The following is a 24644-nucleotide window of genomic DNA, read 5'->3' on the forward strand; positions in this document are numbered from 1 at the left end:
GTCTGTTATCGATGTGATATTTTCGTTATCTTGTGTAAAATGGAATTTTCATACGGCAGAAATTCTAATTTTGAGTAAATCAGTCACTCAAATTATGCAGGTTACTGCATATTAATACACGGACTGGGCTTATCAATCAATTCCGCAGTGATTACATTTCTTATTATAAGACGGTTGGAAAATAATTTGTCAATAATCAAGCCTGCAGTAAATTTTACCTCTAAGTTCGTTCGATTTTTATTTCATTAATCAATTTTCATATTCTGTGGAACGGATTAGGTTCGATAAATCGTAAAACTCTCCAGCGGTGAATTGAAAATTTTCTTTGATGTCAGAAAAATGTAATCATATCAGACGGCAGGGTGTGAGGTGTAATCGTTGCTACTTCTGAAACGTAATAAATTACACCCTAAGAATTATTCCTGGGATGAGTCGATCAATCGACGCGGATTTAGGATAATTCCGCGTTATTGCAGAAGCGACGAAAAGACGCAACGCGAGTGGATCAAAATTGCAGTCTGTAATATAAAACACGAAAAAATTAAGCTGAACTCGAAGACTTACCGACAAACATGAAACTGTACAAACGACGCGATGAAATTGACGAAGAGAAACAGGAAAGAGTTGGTAATATTACAAACGAATCCTGCACAGACAATTGATCGAAAAAAATTCTTGGCATATCTTTTCAAATTTCATACTTGACATTAAGAGATCGTTTACTGTGCGACGTGACGGTAAATAGCACAGTTATGCTTTTGGTAAATATTATGTTTTTAATTAAGTGCGCAGAATCTACAATTTGACTTTCATTTTAATCCAGCACGTACAGTATTTTTGCAGCCTTTAAGGTTTTTGCGTAAAAAAATCATAACAATAATTAAAAAAAACCACCATTTCGTTACCGTGAACTAAACAATATTTCTTATGAAATTGAACAAATAATTTCTTCATGATATCTACTTAACATTCCGGCGTCATTCTTTTTGCCTGTGAAACCTTTTCCTCATTTCTTTCATACTTCTCCGAACACGCTCCCGCTTTTCATTTTCTGTTTCCCTGTTTGTATTTATTTTTGAGTCTCACTTTGATACACGTGAAATGAAATTAAGGAATCACTTTCGCATAGGATTTTTCGAATCAAGAATAGGATGCCAGGTTTCGAGTTAAACAAGAGTTTTAATCTAAATGAAACTACAAGCACGAGTTCGAGAAAAAATCTGACGTGATGGAATTCATTTAGTAATTTTCGCAGTTTCAGTGAGTAAAAATCTGTGAGAAACTGCATAAAAAAGACCTGTGCATCTATTTGGTTGCAGACCTTTGTAGTTAGCGTTTGCTGACCTCATATTATACTCACATAAGTTATCACATTGCTCCTTTATTTGGAATTAAAGATGACGAAATGAGAAAATATTCCCATCAAAGTTCTATAAAAAGTTACGAATGCAAGAATAAACATGGATTGTAGCAGAATTTATGTAACGGAATATCTAATATTTTCGTATAAAACGGCCATGCTGTGTTTGACGGAATTCTTTTATTACTCATGAATTGGATCGATCGTAATGCGAACTAATTTTCCTTTTCGAATATTCCACGCACTGTTCCTTCCGCAGTATAATTCTCTTAATTTTACCCAAAACCGCAACTGCCACGAGCCTTGGAATTTCTGCTTCAAACACCAAAAGGAATCCCTGAATATTAATGATATTGTGAGAGGAGATCGACGGACAAAATTCAAAGTCCGCACAGTTGAACGCGGAAAATGGACTTACGTCTGTTTAGACAATATTCAAAATTACGAATAAATCGGACATTCCATTTTTCTTTATAACTTTGGCAATTGTCTAGGAAATGGGCATTGGAATTATTCCATTTCGTACCGTTCTTAACTGATTTGAAGGTGGGAATAATCCTTGAAAATCTTTCAAACCGTAATTTCTACGCGTTAACCGTAATAGTGACTGAAAAAATTGCGTTAAAGTGCCGAACAAAATGTTTTCCCCATCTCGTCGAAACACAGTAATTTTATTCCTTCTCAACGGTGTTCTCGCCTCGAGGAGTACGGTGATTATATGCACTCCGTGTATGAAATGTGTGTCTCTACTTTACCTAAAGCCTTCCATTTATACATCGCGAATATTATTTCCCCTCCAAGCGTGTATTCATGTACTTGTAACTCACTTGAGACTCGGTTCGTTCTAAGTGTGATAATTACATATTTGCAAGAACGCATCTGGCTTTCAGATCGTTGAGTTGGATGTTTACTCGTATCAACTTCCCGTTCCGGGCCAACAAATCGCGAAAAGAGCAGTTGAATCGTGAATTCAACGAGGAAATTAGCGTTGAGAATAATAGAGCATTCCGTCAGAAGTTGGAACGACATCGTAACCGATGAACACCTGTTGGAGATTTTACGTTAGAGTGATTTGTTGGTCTCCTAAAAAATTAACTCAATCAATTATACAATTCTCCCTAATAAATGAAGTCTCGTTTATCACGAGCCAACGTTTTACAAACCGTAATTCGTGAAAATACTTTCTCGCGCGTTGATAACGGATGAAACAATCCGAAGAAATGTGTAAAATTCTCTATTTTCATTAATTGACACCATCTCAATTCTCTGACATCGTAATATTCCGTACCGCATAATGGAAATTCTTTCGAACTGTTCGACTCTGTTTTTTTGTTTTTCTTTTGTTCACCTCGTGTGAAAATACGCCGGAGATGATTGAACGGCGCGAGTGAAATCGTGATCGATTTTTATCCCCCGAGTTCAAGCTTGGAATGCCTTTTGTTTTCAGCCCCGTGACGACGTGAACGAGCGAATATCGGCGAACGAGGGATGAGGGTGACCGCATGAATCGTGCCTTGCACCCGATCAAAGTGGAAAAATACAATGTGCTTTAGACCGATGTGGCACGCGATAACCGAGCTGCTTTTCTGCGCTTTTACGACTCACGTCGTTTCTAAACTAAACGCCTGTTTCATTTTTCGGATGATTTATCCTCTCAGAGATTATAACCACTCGACTCTCTGATCCATGCGCACTTGACTTTGAACCTACGAAACTTGAAAGGATTTCATGGATTGAATAGCTGATTCTTATCGCGCAATTTCAAACTCTGCTGCTAGACTTTTGAGTCTTTATTATTTGAACTAATTTTATGACTGAAAACCACTTTGCTGCACTTCGAGTGTCGTCGTTGTGCTTTAAAATCTTCTTCTAGTTCGTATGTATCGAACTGACTTTGCTTCGAGTGATTTATCATTTTTACAATCCGAAAAACGTCCCATTCTCTGAATTTGATTTACTTCGAGATGATGAGTTGACTTAAAATTTATCTAATCGTAAATAAAATGTCTCAGCAGGTCTATTTTATGTTTGAGTTATTTGTTACATTTCTGTTAGTAAATATGATACAAATTATTGCAATCTTAACATTTGAATTGTCATATCAACATTTAATTTCTACGTCATACTTTTTTTTCACTCAGTTATGCATTAAAAAATGATTGAATCAACCCGAAAGTTCTAATGGACATGCTCGGATATTTTTTTTCTAACTGTGCGCATTAGTTTGACCAACTTCACATAAGCGTGAGTTATTTTTTGAGATCTAAAGTGAACCCATGCAGACAAATGGCCTGACTTTGCTTTGAGCACCTGCAACTTTGTTAAGCAATAATATGTGTGCAAGTCATTTCGCGTGACTCTGACAAACTCAAAGTCATTCTAAGTGACTTTATATTACTTGACACCTGACTTTAGTTCTGTTCATGTTTCCCGATTAGCATTAGACGTCATTAGATCTTATTTTGGGCTAATGTCAGTCTTGGATGATTTCATACCACTTATTATGTTATTTAGATAATTTTATCCAAGACAAACTACGCTCGAAGCTCTGTCGTGTGAAAGTACACGCGTAATAAGCCTGCTGCTTAAGCTCATCATTTTTACGACATAAAAAAAGGTCAAGAAGTTAGAATTTAGTAAAAATAAATAACTTAATAAAAACGTCCTTCTGATAGAAGCTCTATCTAACCTGATACTCGAAAAAAAAAAAATAAACTGTTCGAGTACAACAAATATTTTTCCACGGGTGGCAATAAAGAATAATGAGTTACTCAGAGTGAATTTTACTTCATCCTACCAAATCCTTCGTTGCCTTGATAAGAGAAAAAAAGATTAATCGCAGCGGCACAATATTTTTCTTTCACCAGCTGGAAAGAAAAACATTCCGTTATCTTGACTTTCCTCTACTTCGATACACTTTTGACGAGTGCATATTGCTACTTCAGTTCAAATATCATTTAATAGGCATAACTTTCGTTACTTCGCAAGATGCGGAGTTCTTCCAAGTTATTCGCCGTGGCTCAAAGAGCATCAATAAAAACAGGAAGAACAAATTCCTCCGAGATACTTCAAATTAAAAACCTCAATTAAATCACAGATACTTCAAGTAAGTTTGATATAAATCAAAATTATTTTTATTCCTAACGCATTTCAGCCGTAACCACCATCTCGCATTACACTATTCACCCGTTATCCTTCGTCTTTGAAAATATTATCGTCTGACCATGGTTTCTGATTTCTCGAGTTATTTTTTTTCTCGGGTCTCGAGAATTCTCGACCAGGAATTCCCGGGAACTCTCAAATTTCTTTAAAACTTTTGTAAAATTATAAAATCGTTAATTAAATGCAAAATAAAATTAAGCTTATCAATAATCATCAACATTTATTATTTATTAAGTCTTGTTTAAGTGGAAATTTTAATTACTTGCACATTTTCTTTAAAAAAAACCAACTCAATTAAACTTTCAGTACCTTCTTGTAAAACTTTTAATTTGTCTTTTTATTAAGAAGTAGGTACTTTGAATATTTATCTTAGCTTCCTCTCCGAGGTAAGTGAAAATATCAATCACACGGTCTTTTTTTAATTATTCAAATAGTCGATACTTGAAGTTTCTTCGTAGAAACAATCTTTACATTAAAGTTACATATAATCAGATTGCAATTTCTCGATTTCTCAACGCATTTTTCTCGTCTCAAGTAAAGCCACATTTCCCAAGAATTCTCGCTTCGAGAAGCCTCGACCAGAAGCCCTGCGTCTGAAACTCTTGACCGTATAAAATTCACTGATACAAAATGAGCAGCTAAATTCAACCTCGAGATCGCAAATCACGGCAGACGGATTCAGCCAAGGCAAATGTGTCAATTATTGACCTTGTCCCAATTAATTACCTTCTTTGGTAGCATCCGGTTGATCCTTGGTTCTAAAATTGCCAAAAAATAAATTCATAGTGTCTAATCCTCTAGTAATTGATTTCAGTCATCCAGAAGTTCACAATTCGTACCGTCAACTTATGATTCTGGAAAATAAAAGGGTCCAAAAAAATCGTCGGCCCTAAACGTATCAATGACTGGTACACTGAGAAAAATTTTATTTGTTACGGTAACTAGAAAAATTCAGTAAAACAGGTATCGTTAAAAAAAACTCTTTGAATATTGTTGGAATTACGAAAAACGAGGTACGCGTAACTATTTTGCGCTATTGACGATCTTTTTTGGTGATTGCATCTTCAGTTTACTCTACTTTTTTAGTTAAACAAGGCTTTAGCATGAATTTATTGTTGCACAGGCATTAAATTTTCGCAACAGTTACAGGAAAATATAGTAACGGTGATCGTGATGAGAAAGAATAGTAACGAATACTAGACTTTCCGGTAACAGGTAGAAAACTAATTTTCATTTTATACCTAGAACTATATTTTTCAATTGCGGTAAAAAATGAAAATAGTTAAGGACCGAGCGGTAACCGTAACTGAAAATTTCTCTCGGTCTACACTCACCTCTCTACTCCGACGGTATCAAAACGTGATTGTCGTTTAGGTTATGCATACAGACACGCAGACGACGACGTGGTGCGCAGGAGTTTTGCGCGAGGGTGAAATCGTCGCGTGGCTGTCAGGGTCGTGGACGGTGCCGCGGGTTTAGTCGCAACCTTCTTGTGTCACGACGCGAATCACCAGAACGCTTGCACAGGTTGAACCAAGGTTTGGGTCGAGGTCGGGTCTTCCCCCATTCCAGGGGTAGAGGTAGTAGTAACAGTGGGAGGAGTGTTCAGTGAAGGTGGTGGCGCCGTAAATCCTTTTACACTGTCGATAAGGCGGACCGAACCGACCCGCGAAAGCCGAACGAACCGCCAATATTGAGCTGGGGTGAAAAATCTACAGATGCCAGGTGGTGAACCGCCGTCGTCTGACGGCAGACGAAAGAATAACATCGACCGGAAATCAGAGTGGTAGCGCAACGAGAAGCCGGCTCCGAAGTGGCTTTGAAAAATTCTCGACACAAGTCGATAGGTACCCGTCTCCACCAAAGTTCATTGTTGGTTCTTCTATTATTAGATAACTTCAAGTTCGCGAACTCGAGTGGTTCAAGTTTTAGTGGGTGTTGCTTAATCCAAGTAAAACTTTCGCGAGCGTTCGATCCACCACGGCTTCCAGGTGTTGCGGCAAAGGCTAACCACGCGGATACGAGGTAACGAATGAATGTCCTGGCGAGAAAAATCATCACTCATAGGCCCAATTCTATGCTGCGAATCGATTCGATAGGCCGGATATCGCGTTGGTGCAGGTCCTCGTACTACCGATCATTACGAAGTGTATCTCACCGCCTCTGCAGATCAACCAACGATAATTGAAACCGAACACGAAACGTACTGAATCACTGCAAGCGTGCACGAAAGCTCAGCTTATTGTTCCCCTCCAGTTTCTATGTGCCGTTACTGTTCCTGCAGTACAGCTGCACCCTGGAGACGTTTAATGTTTATTTATGTCCCCGTTAGCTGAGGAACAGACGGTGCAATTGAGACCACGATATGTACTAGCGAAAGAGTCGTATATGAACTTGCTCCGGGGACAATTTGGTCTTATTTTCTCTTTTAATTTCTTTTCTCTTTTCTCATATATCGATGCGAATCTATTATCATGCATCCCACACACGTTTTTGCCTTTTCAAATCTGAATCATGGCTGTTTTTGGTTCAATTCCTCAAACTTGAAGCGATTGTTCTGACTTCGGTTCACACTGATTACAGCCCCATACAGGATTTCAAACAACGTAATCGTCAAGCTGAAAATCAGTTGATTCTTATGCTTGTAATAATTCATCCATGCGGTGAATTGCATCTGAAATCACAATAGAAAGTACCATGTGATCTTGTCATGTACTAGAATTCGTAGCTTGCCTTGGCAAACCATAATTCGAGAATAATGCGCCGCAGCGATTTTAAACTGGGATCAAAATGTATCTCGGATTACTCACGCTATATTTAGAATACTGTTTGCAATTATTTCCACGCTCAATTTCACTCAATTTCTGCTGCTGAAAGATACGTAGTATAGATTTTCATTAACCTAATTCTTGTATATTTTACTGTTCAGCTGTATTTGTGATCACAAATTACAATAAATTTTTTGAACATTCGAAAGTGTATTAGATTCAATTATGCATCTATCTGCACTGGGACATACAAGTTTCGTTTCATCTCTTTCGACAGGTTTTATATGTTTTTTTTTTTCTTAACTTCCCGATTCTTTGTTCTCAGAGGAAACTCGACGTTTCAAGGTTTAGAGAATCAATGCCGACCATTTTCGGACGGATGCTGTGTGTCTGTACGTGGTCAATATTTTTGTCCGATGATATCTTAAGAACGAGTGACTGGATTTCGATGATTTTGCTCTCAATTGACGCGGCTTTTCCAAACTTAGAAATTATTAAATTTTGACTCCGATCGGTTCGGTACTTTTTCAATTATTTAAATAACAAAATTCCAAAATTTGAAATGAAAATGATGATATCTTTAGAACGGATGAATGGATTTCAATGAAAATTGGTACCGTGAGGTTTTTTCTGATCGCTAATCATGAATCTAAAGTCAGATTTGAAAATATATAATTTGGCGTATCAATATGCTGTAAAAAAAAAAAAAAAAAAAAATTAATAAAAACATTTGAACTTTGGTAGAAATTGATAGACGGAAGTTTTTTGGGTCACCGCTAACAAATCCAAGGCTAGGCTTGCAAAATTTATAATGGTGGTTCCGTTATAGTGATTCAGAATTTAAAAAAATCGTCATGTTTTCATATAATATAGTACCTGAGGGAGTTTGAATCGGTGATCTTTGGAAATGCTGATTGTGCAGATGGCATCGAATTTAGGAAAAACAAGGAAGGTCTAATACTCGTTAATTCTGTGGTTGCATTTTCAATATAATCTAGTATTCCACTAATATAAAGAATATATTAAATTAAGCTGAATTGATCCTTGACCGTGCTGCGTAGGAGGATTCACCCTGAAGTGAAACTGCTTCAATGCCCATGCTAAAAATACCATGAATCGTAGAGCGGATGGAATTCATTATGCTAAGAAATTAGTAATCCTGATCAAACCAATCTTCTCCAAAATATTACAATATCTTTTATGTGATTCAGGGCAAATAACGAAGTACTTTTGTTGTCAATTTTGTGAAAGTAAGATGATTAATAATACACGTACAAATGTTGACTGTAATCTTTTCACTCACAAATGAATATTAAGAATCTTTTCACCCATAATAAATGGTTTCAAACCAAAGCAAATTTTTTTCCAAAGTGACTTAATTATCTCTGAAATCAACGTTCGTAACTGTATCATTTTGTCTCGCTAGCCAATTAGTGGAGTAAAAATACTTGGATTCTCAAAAGTAAACGAATGTTGCCTTATTCAACAGCATACTTTTTTGGGCGTGTCTGAATCCTTGATATGATAGGATCCACATGTTTTAGCTGAATTTCCATTTCATCCCGTAAACTTTTGATCGGGACCCCTTCATCCTTGATCAAACTATATTTGCGAATGAATCATTAATACAGTAATCAAAGATCATTGTCATCGAATCTCCCATTTCTCTTACCGATGCAATTCCTACGACCACTGGTGATCAGCAATTAAGATTATGATCAAATTTCAGAGGGTCAAGAATGATTGAAACTCATACATTGTGACGAAAAATTGACTCCAAGAACGTGAGAAATCAGAACAAAAATCTGCGGAATGACACAAATACAAAATCGATGGAAACGAATGTTGAATCCAAATCCATTTTCAAGTTTTCGTCACCTGTATTAAACTTTTTAGCAACGTCAAATTCGCTATTTAACATCGGAGAAATGAATTCTGGGCCACTGATTGATCCATACTCTGAATCTAAGTTACTTTGCAAATATTCCAGCCCAATTCTCTTTTGAAGTACTGGTTAATGGATTCGGATGGTTGGGTACTTTTTATTTACAAGTTTTTAATGATGCAACCAATGGCTGAAGTAATTGTACCAACGAAGATGTTTTGCACTTACATCGTCAGCCAACTCGTGCGTGAACTTGGTGTGTTTCTGTTCGTCCTTGCCAAGTTGCGTACGGTAGTAAATAAAGCCTGAGTCTAGCCAAGGGATGACTGCTTGTTTGGCGATACCAACCAGCAACATGTGAAAACAGAATATATTGCACAATCCGAGAGTTCGGATTCGTGTGTTGAAGAAAGTACGTATTCGTGATTCAGGTAGAGTTGTAGAAACAGGATTATGTTTCACATGGAGCCATTACGTTTCGGGTTTCATCAATTAACTTACTCGTGTGCTGCTTCTTGGTACTGACGATTCTTGCTTTCCTCTGCTTCCGAATGTATGCCCATAGTCGCAACTGCGACACGTAAAATATATATATACGTACTAGCCTTTGGTTGAGAAAAATGTATCATTCACATGAGTATAATTGATGACACTCAAATTATATCCGACCTACCACAAACCGTGTCCAATTAACACAGTGAAACGTATCTCTGTATGTCAAATTCTGGTCCATCCAAGTGCTTCTCCATTTTCTTGGCCAGTATTACTGACCGAGTGGAACATATTTCGACGACAGACTTGAGAACCGTAAAATTTAAGGATGGCTGAAGCAGCTTTCGATGCATTTTCTATATTGACGCTGTGATAAAAAAAATCTTTACTTTATTTGAGAAACGCTTACTGCAATACAACAGACATTATCCGAAATTTAGCGAGATCAAAGCAACCCTTTCCTGAGTCTGATATCTTGAAGAAACTTGAATAGCAAAGCGATATCGTTCACATGCCAGAAGCGTTGACTAATCCGTCCCCCAACCTGGGCAGCATGAAATCACAAACGAATTTTGTCTCAATGGTCTTCAAACTGATGAGTATCACCTGAAATGACGAGTCAACTCAAATCTAAAAGTTTCATCTGCGTTCGATTATTAGCATTCTACTTCACGTTCAGATGTTCAGGAAAAGTAGTCATAAATATTTAATGGTAACCAATCGAGAGTCGAATCGAAGTAGGATATATTTTTTCCTAGTTCAATGATCCTGTTGAAGATAACTGCATTTGAATATTGTAAATAGCTTAAACATATTGTTATTCGCTACTGAAGACTCAATATCCAAAATGAAATGACGTCGCTTACCTCCAATGCTACCAATAAAGAGATATTCATGGCCTATAAAAGACAAACTTTGCTGTCCCTCAGAGTTAGACGGATAATTGGAGATCAATACGATTTTCAAAACAGTGGCCGTAAAATTGATTATCTGTTACAATACAAAGCATGCCACCACAAACATGGCAGCAGTCGAAGCGTCCATTCTGCGATATGTTAAAGCCCCGAAACACGAACCTCTTCATTTTTTCCCAAAATGTGTCTGTGAAATTTTATCAAAATCGGCCTGCCGTATTGGAAGACCTCTATCCATCACTCATCACTGAATTCACTCAAGCCTTTTGTCCTATAATATTGCAAACTTGCGGACATTTCACATACTGTCCCCAAGCAAGGTCACTCATTCTTTACTACTCACATATCAAAGCCTGGTCTTACCCGAAGTCTCTCATAGAAATCACGTTCGCTTTCAAACTTAGAGGCTCAGATAGCTACTCGTACAATGCTTGTTTGAATGTGGTCGTGACAAATCCTATCACGCAATATTTGGCGTTGATAGACTGTGATCACTCACGTTCACAAATCTTCTGCTTGCGCCACTAAGCTGACATCCTTGAACACAGGTAATGTCGCTACACTTCCAAGACTTCAAGACTTAAAAGTCAATCGTTCGATTAAACATTCTTATATTGCAGAGTACAAATGGTTCGGTGTTAATTGTTGCTGGTCTACTTTTACCACATTATAGCTATTTGATACTATGACTGTATATTTCGACGGGTTTAACTCAACGAAACGGTCAAACTGGTTGATTAGTAAAAGATTGAAACGGTTGATCGTCCAAAAAAGTTGAACAGTTGAACCGGTTACTTTTTGAATCGGCTGAAAATTATTTCCTGTAAAAATCAACTAACCTGTTCGCAGGTTTACTTTTAACTGTTTTGGACGGTTAACCAGTTCGACCATTGGATAATTAAGTAGGTCAACCGTCTTACCGGGTTAAATTGTACAGCCCTACATTTTCACTGAAAAGATAAACAAAAATGTATGTCTGATGAAGCGACAAGACTGCTTCGGTCGTTACAAAATTCCTATCCGTCTGAGTGTACCTGAATATTGTAGTGATGAATTATCAGCAAAAAAATCCGATGCTGAAAGAATCCTAAAAGCGAGTAAAAACGAATCTTAGCAATGATCACGCGAAGTTTTATACAGTTCCGAGCATCACGTTAACTCAATGCACCAGTGTATGTATAAATCGCCAATGAATTATTCGAAAACACGTAGCCAGCTGGAGAATAATGAAGAGCAGGGTGAACATGATTCAACCATTACCATAGCCGGTAGAAATTCTGTCGAAAATTGCCAACGCCGTCGCATTGCTGACTAAATTTTCACAAAACTAGAATCCGACTGACTTGTCAATTTCGCGATTGAAGTTATTTTGAAACAAGGTCGTTTGTGCCTTGATTCAAACGTTTTAACTTTTTATACTTCGTTTCGCGAAATGCGAAAGCCACCTCTGAAGCCTGAACGTTAATAATCTGCGGAGCATCGCGACCGTTGTGAAATTGCAATGTTATTACAGCTACAGCAGGAGCGGCGTAACGTCGGCAATTTGTTTAAATAATTGTGGGTACTTTGAACCTGTACCAGCCCTGTGTATAATCTAATATAATATTGCACGTAGGTACGAACCATGAAGAGTCGTACGTGTATACGAAATATACATGCCTACGTATCGCGTGAGTCCGATCCGTATCCTTGGTGGAAAATCACGCAATGCTAAAAACGCGGCACGTCGATATAACGTGGGTACAGGTACACCCCCGCCTGCGAACCAACCCCCGAGTATACGCCGAGGGAGAAACTTCCACCACCCTTACAAACGAACCTTCGATGCCAACCGACATGTGCCGTATCCACAACCGTTGCATGTTTCGCCGAGACATAGGAGACCCCTGCATCTGATCGATCCTTTATATTTTGTTTTCAGTAGCTGAGCTCACGGCGATTTCAAACCTCAAGTTTAACTCGTTTACTTTTGAATTACGATTCTGCTCGACGATTTATTCCACTTAATTATATCCACGGACCCAACTTGTGATTAACAACGCCGTTGTATCGATTTGACGCGAAGCGTGCGGATGATAAATTGGGATACACCCAGAATTTGAAATTGCAAGTATCGCGGGGTTTGAAATTTAATAATAACCGAAGGCCTGCTTATTAAACTCGCAATCGGGGTTCAAAGAAACCCGTTTTTCGAGGATCGATCTCGCCGTTCTTTGCACGCTCTTTCTACACATTCCGTGAATATAGGGAAAATACTGTTTTGAAAAATATACCAGGTCAACTTGACGCGCTACCAAATTCGTTCTGGCTTCTTTCGCGAATAACTGCAAGTTAGCGACGAGTTTTTCGTTTTTCTTTAATTATTATACTTCTCATTCGCGAAATCATTTCCCCAATTATTCTCCGACTCCTTTTGGACAAATCCAATCCCTGACACATTTCGCGACACGGTGCAGAGAGATTTTTTTTTCTGTTCTCGTTTTTTTCGCCTGTACTCAAGTTTCATCGCTCGTTATAAAGTTTTTAATACCGTAGGGTATCGTTGTATAATACCTTCGGAGCTGCCGAATGATTGTACGTATTACTCCGCCGTTATACGACAAACTGCTCGTTTCATGTTCCATGTTATCAGGTTCGATCTATAATTGTCACCCGTAATACCCTGCGTGTGCGCGTTTGTCTGTGTGTAATGAATATTACATTACACACGACGAAATTCACTGAATAACAACGTTATACAAAAGAATTATAATTTCCCTTTTCTTTCTTCTTACTCCCCTCGAATTAACACGCTTTTCACATTTTATGACACAAAATTAACGCTTGACGGAGTTTCTGAGGACCCCATTCTATTTAAAAGTATGATCCACTTTTACGTACTCTTCAAAATTGTTCAGCTTATACAATTTTTGTATCGATTCCAGTTTCCGTAAGTTGACATCAATATGAATACGTCATTCACTTACTCGTTAACTCTCCGTTGGACGACGTATACGAATTCGTCCAGTACGACTTTCTGCTAAATGGTCACTCGACTCCATGTCTTCTTCTTAATTAATTTGTAATTATTAAATTGTTAAGTATTTTCTTAATCCAACTGTAGGAATATCGAGTAGAAACCTCAAAGTAAGTACCTCAATGGTTAGGGATGTGTTTTTTTTTTTTTTGCTTTCAAGTGGGTAAAAAACAGCTATGGACGGATTCGTATAAGTTGACCAACGGAAGATTGAAGAATGAAAAGGACAACTTATAATACTCGAATCGCATTCGTGCTTTATGCAGAAATCGTTTGCGACTCAGGAGAGGAGAGACATGCGAGCCGAAAGGATTCCACTTGTTCCACATATGGAAAAATTGTTACAATGGATAATCCATTCAATCATACGATTCACCAGTCTTGATCCATCAATTTACGGATCATTCGTTTCGACAATTGTTACAAAAATACCCTCTCGCCAGTGAAGTCAACCAGTCAGAAGGTTTCAGGTCATCATATGACGACTAATTCACTCACGATTGTAAACTCAAAGTGAAACTGTTTCACCGATTACTGTGACGCTGAGATATCTACCCAGATTGAAGAAAAAAAACACATCAGCACCAACGCCAAGGTGAAAATGAGAGTTAAAAAAGGGGCAGATGAAACACGAAACGTGGGTGGAAAAAAAAATCCGAGCAACTCTTTGATCGCCTAACAAGCGAGAAGATGACACGGTTCAGGTGTCGAGGCTTAATGAAGGTGCAATTAGAATCGACTATATATGACGGGGCGGGTAGCTGGCGGCCACACCTTTGTACAGCAGCTTCAATTTGGCCCAAGAGCCAGGGGCACCTGCTCAAGACTTTAATCTAGAACGTTGGTAAGCAAAGTCTCCCTGTGCCAGGTACAAGGCGAAAGTTTTACGGTACTGCATCTCGTGAACATCGTGGTTGGTGCAGCTTGGTTCATATGCACTTTGCATACGGACTAACAATTAGAAAAACCGATGAAGCTCCCCGGGAGACTCGGGGAACAGGATACATGCTGGACCCTTGAATCCTGCAGGCTTCAACATGTCAGTCAGGAACATATGGACCAGTGCTCCAGCATCGAGATGGGAAAAATTTTTGAACATCTCTTTTATACTACTGATTTTTCGACGTGTACGATTCACCAAATTGTATTTCAATAAACTAATCTCTTACAGATTTTGCTCGCTTTTGCAGCTGAGAAAGAGATTAGCACAGCTGGGAAATATATTCGGTTTGATATTCTCTAATCTTTCGATTTTTTTTATTCGAAAAAGGAAAAACTAGACTACAGCAGGGTCAAGTGATGAATGACTGTGCGTTTTGGGTAGAACGCAATTTTTTTTTTTTTTTTGTTTTCTTCACATTTCGTAGGGAGGTCAGCCGTGAGTGTTGAACTCAGTTTCCGGAACTTTGAGGGCGATAGAACGGTCGCCATTTTGAAATTAAACGTGTAATTATTCGTTTTTTATTTATCCCCGTAAACGTGAGGCCGACAAAAGTTTTATACGGAGCTTTTTTGTAATGGATACCATTATCGATAACTGTTCGCGCTAATGTTATTTATAAAAAAACAAACCGAATATGAAAACTGAATAGGTCAAATTGTATGCAACTAAAATACCGTAAGATTTTCAATGAATTAAAAATATTGCCTCAAAGTTTTTTGCACCCTCATTTTTAATTTTTTTTTTTGGTTTTTGTTTATAAACTTTGTATTGATAACATTAATGCAAAAAATACACCATTTTACTGACAAGTTTGTAAGATCGTATGATAGAAAACGGAAAACAAAAAAAAAAGAAATATTCAAAGAGCTTACCCAGATCACGGTTTGATTTTCACAATAAGGCAATACGACTGTTTCTGCTTCTCCGCGAGATTCAATCGCAGCTCGTTTCGCGTATCGATTCTAGAATTCTCAGCTGTCCAATTAAAACAACCCCTTCATTAATGAGGTGGTATGTATTGAATCCTGTGTGTACATCTGAAACCGTTGTATATGGGTTCAAAGAGACCTTTGACCAGATTGTGAAACCTACCTGACTCGAAAACCCAATGTGTCCTTTATGATAAGCATACCTCGGAGGATCACCTTCGCGCTCGAACGACGTGATCCCTAATTTTGAAAAAAACCTCGGCCTGCGTTCACTCGTGTAGCCTGCACGAGTGTTGCGAAAGTATTAGTCCTGTGAACTGTTTCGTGATACCTACGTTGGTAAGGTTTGACGGCTCGATAAAAATATAGTTCAAGCCCCGTCACTTGACGTTCGACCCGACATAAATTCAACTGTACTCATAAACGGGACGTGAACCCCGTTTTATTAAAACACCACAGCAGTATACCACCGCGGTATACTCGCTGCTGGTTTTATGAGACTCGCAGTCAACGAACGTAAATTATATACCTGAAGGAAAGTACAAACAGACAACTTTTAAGCTTGAAAAAGTAGCCTACATGCATATCTTCCCTGTATAAAAAATGGTGCTAGATTTGACACAATTTTAACACCGCGCGTGGTCGCAAGAGGTCCACTTTGATTATGGTGTTTATGAGCAGTGTCAAAAGCTCGGTGTTAATTTGGTGTTAATAACAAAGACTGGTTTAAAACCAAGCTTTTGACGCTGCTTATTAACCTCACAATCGGAGCGGATTTCTTGGGACCCACGCGCGATGTTAATATAGTTTGTTATTAACACCGAATGCATTAATACTAACTGATGTACATTGGAACTGAGTTGAGTTTCGGTGATCAGGATAGAAACACCTTTGACCTTTGGGGGCAACTCGTAGTGTTTTCAAATTTTTTGCAATTCACGAGTCGATAAAATTTTTCTCGATCCAAAGGCTCGTATTATCGTAGATTAGTTTTTCTGTTCCATTTCGTTCCATTTCCTGCATTTTATGCATGAAAAAAAAATCTTGAACTTTGCCTATGGCAACTGCATGTAACTTCTTAACACTTAGTTGGTGTCATTGTTGAGATGTCTTCAAAATCTGTTCACCAATTGGTTATTTTCTTGACTGAAACAGTTTCGTGTTAACGACGTGAGACTGTTTCAAAGGAAAATTAGAAACAATTTTTGGGGCTTTCGGTTATAATAAACTTCGTAGCGTAACATAATTTACGATAACAACCCGCAACATGCTATTTCTTATTACTGTTTCACGTTTTCATTCTGTCACATATAGTCGCTATGGATAAACTTTTGTTCCAACCTTCACACCAAGGAAATTTTCCTCCTTGTTATCGTCATGGTCACGAATCCTTCGTATTTCACTCCATGTAATTGAAGAAATAAGAATTCACCAACTCTTTAAATATACAATGAGTGAAGCAAACAACCCAGTTACTCATAGAGTTACTTCCGAGCATTTTACACGTGTGAATTTGTAGGAATAAACAATGAAGCTACTTATGTCGCAGTTTCTGATTGGAACTTGCCATTGGCTGCTCATCGAGTAGTAGGGGGAAAAACCGTTATATCCTACCGTTGCAAGAGAAGCATCAAGAACCAAGGGAGCGTCAAAAACTAGAACGTTGACCTGAATAATCAGATTGAATTTCATATCTAATTAGCCCTCGAATAAATTAACGCTCGCCTCGTCAATTTTGGGCCGTGGAAACTATCAAAGGGGTGTTGACCATTTTTTCATGAACCAAACTACGAGATCAGTTACATCGCCAAAAAACTATCTTTGAGTGCTATTTGAAGTCTTAACGAGATGGTGTAAATTTCGTACGAAATTATGTAAATTCGAATTTGGGACCTACACGTGACAAATCGGATATTTTACCATTTATCTCAACAATTTAGGATTCATCCTTTCTGAAAGACCCCAGCGAAGTTTCGACCTTCCATAAAATTATTGTCTTTCTCTCAAGAATTACTGGGGGGGAAAAAAAAATGATCTCAGTGATTTTCCTTTTTTGGGCGTGAATGAGAGGCCTGCGTGAATAGTTCCTCTACATCACACAGTGGATTCAATCGTTCCGGCATAAAGCCAAAGCTGGGATCTGGGTATATCTGTAATCTGTTCTTTCGAGGGTAAAGCCGTCCCCATTTTTTATGGTAACCACCACCCTCAGCAGAGTATCACAAAGGAAATCCCCAATTGTTTTTGCCCCTCTTTCTCCCTTCACCGTCCTAAGTGAATTGCGAGGTGAACGTTGAGAGAAAACAAGAGTAAAACGTCGAGTAAGTAAAATGAAAATTAAAGGTGAAACGTGGAGGACTTGAAACGGCTTTTGGAAACGGTCAAACAAGGGTGAGGATAAAAAAAGGCGATCGGCTTCATTTAATTTCGACAACAAGCTCGCGAACTGTTTCAGCAACGAATACGATGACAAATCCTTTGTACTCCCGCTTTCTTGCACCCTGAGGCAAACGTCCTTTCCAGCCACTCACGAAACGGAGATGAATAGTCAATCTATTATCTAATAGCACCTCGTGGATAGACTCTCGAGGGTAAAAACCGTTCGGCCATTCGTTGCAGCTTACGGACGCGGAATAATTCTCTCGCTCTATTTAGCGTTTCATGCGCTTGATCACTTACATTCGTACCTGCAATCATTTTATTTCAATTATGATTTACTACTTGAAACCAGCTTCGAAATTACAAAATCGATTTTTCAAAGCGTGCGGAATGATTCAACTTTATGTTGTAAAAAAGTTACATTCAGCTGGCCTCCCTCAATAATTACCAATCATTTTTCAATCCCATTTGAAAACGCGTTTTCAAAATGCTATTCGTAGTTTTTTATTTTCTGTAAGTACTGAGAAATTGAAAAAGATTTTAGTCGGAGAATGCCAGCTAATCTGTATGCGCACACTGTTAAAAATTTTTATATTAGAAGTTTCATTCGGATGCGGAACAGTGAATTCATCACACATTTAATTTTTATTAAATTTACAAGTACAATAAATTTGATACATAATTTAGTGAATTCTAATTATTTTTTTATGTTTCTTTTATAAATTTTAGTAAAATTAATAGTTTTCATAGCAAATTTAAAATAAATGCATAATAATTTACGTCGTTGCACCAAATTTGTAAATTTGCAGCCTGATGTCGTAAATTGACAACTCTTTTGTATAATAAATCTGTAGTAAATTCACAATCACTTTTAACAGTGATGTGATAGAATGTTCGTAATCGATAGAAAATACCTGCACACTTCGATTGCTAAATCAGATACTTGCGATACTTGTAACTCTCCGAAAGCTGTTTGAAAGTATTTTGTCGCAAGTTTGCTGAGTTGAAGAGCAAATCTTTGACTTCGGCGTTATTTATTTAAATGAAAACGACAAGTCGATTTAGAGTGTAGTTGAAAACTGATTCCACGTGGTTCGGTTTCCGAGAGGTACGATACCTACAGTACCGAAAGAGTGAAAGAAGTAGCGACAATTTTTACCTCCTCCCTTTTATCGTCGTTGCTCGTGTCGAGATGCAGAAGATATCGAATGGTGACAACCCGCATCAACAGTAAAATCCGCGAAAAGCAATTGAATCGCGGGAATCCGGGCTTTGCCGTGAGATCAGTGTTCTGGAAATCGAAGTTTCACTTGAGCGAAGGGTCAGGGGGAGCTGAGCCGAAAGAAATTGAACCTCCAAGGCTTGTAATTGGAGCAGTGCGAGACGTGAGCCAAAAGCTCCCTCACCCCCGGCACCTCCTTAATCCGAGAACCGATCTTTTCCCCGGCTTTAATGATACCGATTACCTGCTGGGGATCAGTCAGGCTGCATACCGCTACTGAGAACCGATAGAAATTGAAACGACAATTATAGCTGATCAAAAACGAATAGAAAAACTAACGAATCGGAGTAAAAAAGCACCACGGAGGGATCTGAGCTCGGTAAAGGTTCTTTTTAAATATACTGAGAAAAGAGTTTTGTTGTAATGAACAGAATTTATTTACTGTTAACAAATCGTACATTTGAATATTGCGAATTAAATATATAGTAACAAATAAAAAGTCACGCATTTTTATGTACATTTTTGTGTGAAATAAAGATTTGTTAACCCTTTGAGGGGCAGTGGGAAGTATACTGAGGCATTTTTTAGAGTCTTAGGTTCCTAAATAATGCAACCATTATGAAAAATCAGGCCAACTGACTCATTTTTTTTTTTTTTTTTTTTATTCTTCAAATAATCGATTAAAAAAAATCAATTACTTTCAGAAAAAATCGGCCATTGGTAAAGGGATAGAGATAGAGCTCTGAAAAATTTCACACATCTTTCCTATGCTTAGAACTATTATATGTATTTTTAGCAATTTTCTTGATACGACGATTTGTTCAAAAAAAAAAAAATATTGAATTTTGAATAACACCAAAACTCAATAATTCAATAATTAAATTTGACTTGTGCATGTTTTACGGTGCGCTAAGTACGTAAATAATGTAATTTCAAACAAGACAAATGGCGAATGATTCCATATTCCACCACTAGGTGGCGAATTCAAACCCGCAATCAAAAATTAACTCTTGAATCGTTAGGAAAAAAAAAAATAAGAATAAGAAACGAGAAAGGAATTAGTTTCTTCGCACATCTACATTATTAGTTAGGGGGACGCTGAGAGGAAGAATAAGCTACGTATATCATTTTTTACTCAGGACTTTGAAAGTAATAGTCGCTATCCAGGATCCATTATCTTAAATGTTGCAAATCTGAAGTCTGATTCGAAATCGGCGACTCCAACAACCCCCGCAATGTCTACTTTTCAAATGTCAGACTCGTGCCTTTGTTGAAAATCTGCCAATCCGAATTTATCAATAAAGACAGACCAAATATTCGAAAGGTCGAAATCCCGAAACCCGCTAAAGTCAGAATGGCCAAAATGCCGAAAGGTTGAATGACGTCAGAAACCCATATAATTCTCCAACGCCACACGAATCCGATGGTCGGCGTCTAGTGCCATCTAGCATAAGTCTGCAAAACTGTGACAATCGTATTGCGGCTTTTCCACTTTCTGGCCCTTCTGCATTTTGCGGATCGTAATTTTGCTCCTTGTGAACTTTGATCGTCGAAACTAATTGTATCGGTTTTGCGGCTGTTCGAATCACTAACTTTCATCTTTCTGTGTCTCCACGTTCCGTGATTTGGTCATTTGGAATGCCGACTGTTCTGAAAATACTTTTTCGTACAAGAGAGCGTTGGATTGAATGAACTTTCGGGAAAACAGTTATTCTACTGGATGATTTACCGAAAATCCTAACTTCGGTACGCTGATCATTCGGTATGTTTTAAAATTTGTATCTCGAGAATTTCGGATTTTCGACTTTTTGGTCTTTCGAAATTTTGACCCCCCAGAAAAAAAATCATAGCTTGTGACAGAAATTGAGCTCTGTGATGAAATTCACATGCGTTTTTTTTTTTTACAACAATACGTGAGTATTCTTCAAAATTTTGAGTGAAAAATATCTGAGAAACCGATACGTATCTTATTTCTTGACAAATTTCAAAGTCAGCTGTATTTTTGGCATTTCGTAAATTCACAATTCACTTGAAACTGAAATGTTTTTAAGATCAACCGTTCGTTGAATGATCAAGTTATACTCAAATCTCAGCTACGAATGAAAATCCGCAAACAAAAAAAAAAAAAAACGCATTCTCTTATCGACATAAAAAAAAATATATCCACAAAGTTTATTCGCAGACAATTTTTTTAGATGCAGTATTACTTGAAAAAAAAATTCATAACCGCGGAGGGTGGCGGTCGTATACAATATTTCTAATTTAAAACAGGCATTGGGGGGAAATTTTCATTCTTCTTATTTTTACTTTTGTCAGGGCGTTTTGCACGAAACTGCTTTTCTGAGTTACAGAAGCGAAACTGCCGGGCTGGGGGATGGTTTGTGATATCGGAACGCGCGCATCTATAGTCTCGCTTACGCACGCACGTATACACGCAAAAACTTGCACGTAAGTTAAATTTTAGCATGCGAGTTCGCGTTCGTCCGCAGGCTGGAGCCGCTTTCTCTCCGTAAAACAGAGATAAACGTGCGGATATGTGTAAAAGGGAGATTTAAATGCATTCGTTCAGAGAAGGGTGGAAGGCCATGCAGGGCTCGAGGCAGGGTTTTTCGCCCAAGAGGAAACGGAGGGAATTATGGAGTGTTCAACCCGGCGATATCTTTCCACCGTTTCTCGTCCTTTTCTTATTTCTATTTTGTTTTAATTTCTTTTATTCTTTGTCTACCTCCGCCTCTATTATCCCCCGAGAAACGGGGATAAAAATAAAGATAGGAACGAGAGTGAAAACTCGCGTGAAATACGAGGGACAGAAATGTGATAAAATGCCAACAATAAGAAGCATCAGTAGGAGGGGGGGAAAACGGACAGACACAGAGGGAAATGGAGTGAGGAAAACAAGGATCTTCCTGTCCGAGGAAGCGAGGCGGGCTGTTCGCCCCGGGAAATTCCCCGCTTCCATTTCCTTCAAATATTTCGCCGGCAGGATGAAGTATCGCTATTTTGTGAGCAATAAAACTCACCCAAGTTATACCCACCGACCGATATCGGCGTGTTCCACTGGTGACACATTTTTCCGAATAAAGCCGAACGCATCCTTAGGTATGCCTACTTTTAGTCTGTCGCGAAATTTTACCGCGACTTACCTTAGATATTGAAGGAGGGGTGCGAAAGCAGCGAGTCTACTCGTAAATCAAACTTTTAGAATTCTGATTCAAATGAAGTGCTTTTCCTCTCTAGGTATGTTCGATATACACATTCCAAGGCGAGGTAAAAAATTTCATTTCATTTCTTTTTTCTTTCTTTTACAGGCGCGTAAAGGTGAAGGTTGAATTTTATCAGATCGCCAAAATAGTTCTATGAAAAAACTGCAGGAATACGAATAATGGTCTGATTAGTATTTCAAATTTAATGTGTGTTATTTCAACATGTTCGTTAAGATTTTCTTTACAAGTTGAAGGAAACGTGAATGAAATAAAGTGAAAGAACGTTACTTTCTTGGTTCTCAAATTTAGAATCATGTTTTCGAGATGAAAACGGTGAGGAACTAATAATAGGTGAGGGTTTTTATGCTGTTAATGTACAAGAGTACATAAATGATTGAAAAATGTTGTAACGTTGAAATGACTGTCGAGTCATCGGTAACGTCTTAAAATGTTTGCAACAGGTTGGTTTCATAAGTAATTGTATAAAAATAGATTCCCCTTTATAGTTAATAAAAATTTTAAAAAATTGCTCTTTCACTGTTTTTGGTGATGCGGTCTCTTTCTTTCTTTGATTTCAGGTTTTAGATTGAGTTTCTGAATTTTTGTCAACGGCGCTGTCGTACAGACTGGGAAATCAGCTTCAATCGCGTGTTGATTTCCATCCGAAACATGTAACGGTTAATTCATAACGAAAAGAAATATACAGAACAGTTTTCTTTTCTCGCGTGAAACATAACAGTGTGAAGCCTTTTATTTATTTTTTAATTCGGGGTTTAAACGTGTTATAAACAAAAATTGGCATACAAAATTACATATGTGAACAAAGTCATTCGTTCATCAGTTTTATGATCCAGCACAGTGATTCATTTATTCTTTTCAAATGTCTAACATTCAAATTCTGAAATGTAAATCGTCTTTCCTTTCGTTTATCTGTTGCTCTTATAGAAATTTATAACCGTCTCTCTGTATTTCATTTATTCACTAAAGTCTTCTTGATAATGACTTAGCTTTTACATGTGTGTTGTGCGAAATCATCAGCGAAATGTGTTTAAATAATGGCCACCCGTTCGTTGGGTAGGGATGATCTACGTTCCTGGGGTTTCGAAGATCAATCGATCGATTTTCGTCGTACTTTGGATGTTCTTGGTTTACACCGCTTATCCACTGACAGGATCTTCGTCAATATCGATCGCCTGGCTGATTATCAAGAATTTTAACGACATAACTCAATCAAAGAAAATCGGCAAATCGTGCTCCTATGAGTCAAATTTGATTCAGTCATTGTTTTGACTTTAAGGGGATACACTTGAATCGTCGCAAGCCATTCAACGACAATTACAATAATTATACAGCATCCTAGAGCTCGCAGATCCTTTCACATGCGTATCGTTACACGTAGAGGTGGATAGGAAAAACCGAGGATGTTAAGTAATGGGTGTGAAGTCAGCGTCACGGGGTTGTAAATTATTGTATAAAGGTAGTATCCCAAGTGTCAGGGGCAATGGTGCTCATAAGTTTATTACGGCGACCCTCTTCAAGGGGAGTGAAATGATCGTAGCTGGGTCAGGGAGAAAAGGCCCGGGGCTTCGACCGACGCTGATGTTGTTTCTCCATGTCCCGCGATGTATCCAATGCAATTTATACACAAGTTAATCCTCCTTATTCCGCGACATGCCACGTAGTGGTAAATTGATTTTTGACAAGAGATTAGGCCCGGCCGCTCCGTCACTCGGGGTTCCTTCGTCCATGGAAACCGCAGCATTTAGAGAGTTAAGCCCCTGGCCGACCCCATCAAAGTAGGCGCTCCGAAAACCGCAAGGGTAAATTTGCCGTAACGTTGTTTGCGAGGGTACTTTGACGGTTGTGTCTTTTACCGAATTCACCTCCGTTTTTCAAGCCGCTGTCACTCGCTCTCGAATACATTCTTACTGCAGGAGGAAGGAACTTCAATTGTTTTAGGTAGTGGAATGGAACAACGCGAAAGCAAATTTTACCCCCAAAGGTAAAATGGTAAGCCGAATACTTGACATTCTTGAGTCACCATGGAGTTGAAAATATTGCTTGGCCAAGGACCGTCACTTTTTGTTTATTTTATCATATTCTTATAATTATTAAATTAATATATTCTTAAATTGCGGGAATCTCTACCAGACTTGTAAACAAAAACTTGGGTATCGGTACTCCGTTTCAAACCGCTTTTGAACGATTAATATTCTAATAGATTCGTTCGATGTCACACTACGATGTAGGACAGTTCGTACAGAAGTCTGTTTTCCGTGAAGTTTCTGAAACGGATTTTATTTTTATCACTAGCCGATCCAATATTGTCATTTGTTGATTATAATCAATATCGAAGCGATGTAGTAACGTT

The 24644-nt window shown here is 38.1% G+C and overlaps 1 protein-coding gene across 1 annotated transcript in view; it reads left to right on the forward strand.

Moving 5' to 3' along the window:
* Positions 1 to 6030: 6030 nt before the first annotated feature.
* Positions 6031 to 24644, forward strand: part of LOC124302331 (protein artichoke-like) — a 255418-nt gene continuing 236804 nt past the window's right edge. The window contains exon 1 of the mRNA XM_046758421.1: positions 6031 to 6547. The gene's annotated coding sequence lies outside the window, so the exon portion shown is untranslated. The remainder of the gene's footprint in view (positions 6548 to 24644) is intronic.

This window comes from Neodiprion virginianus, chromosome 4 (assembly GCF_021901495.1).
Source record: "Neodiprion virginianus isolate iyNeoVirg1 chromosome 4, iyNeoVirg1.1, whole genome shotgun sequence".
In the NCBI taxonomy this organism is placed as follows: domain Eukaryota; kingdom Metazoa; phylum Arthropoda; class Insecta; order Hymenoptera; family Diprionidae; genus Neodiprion; species Neodiprion virginianus.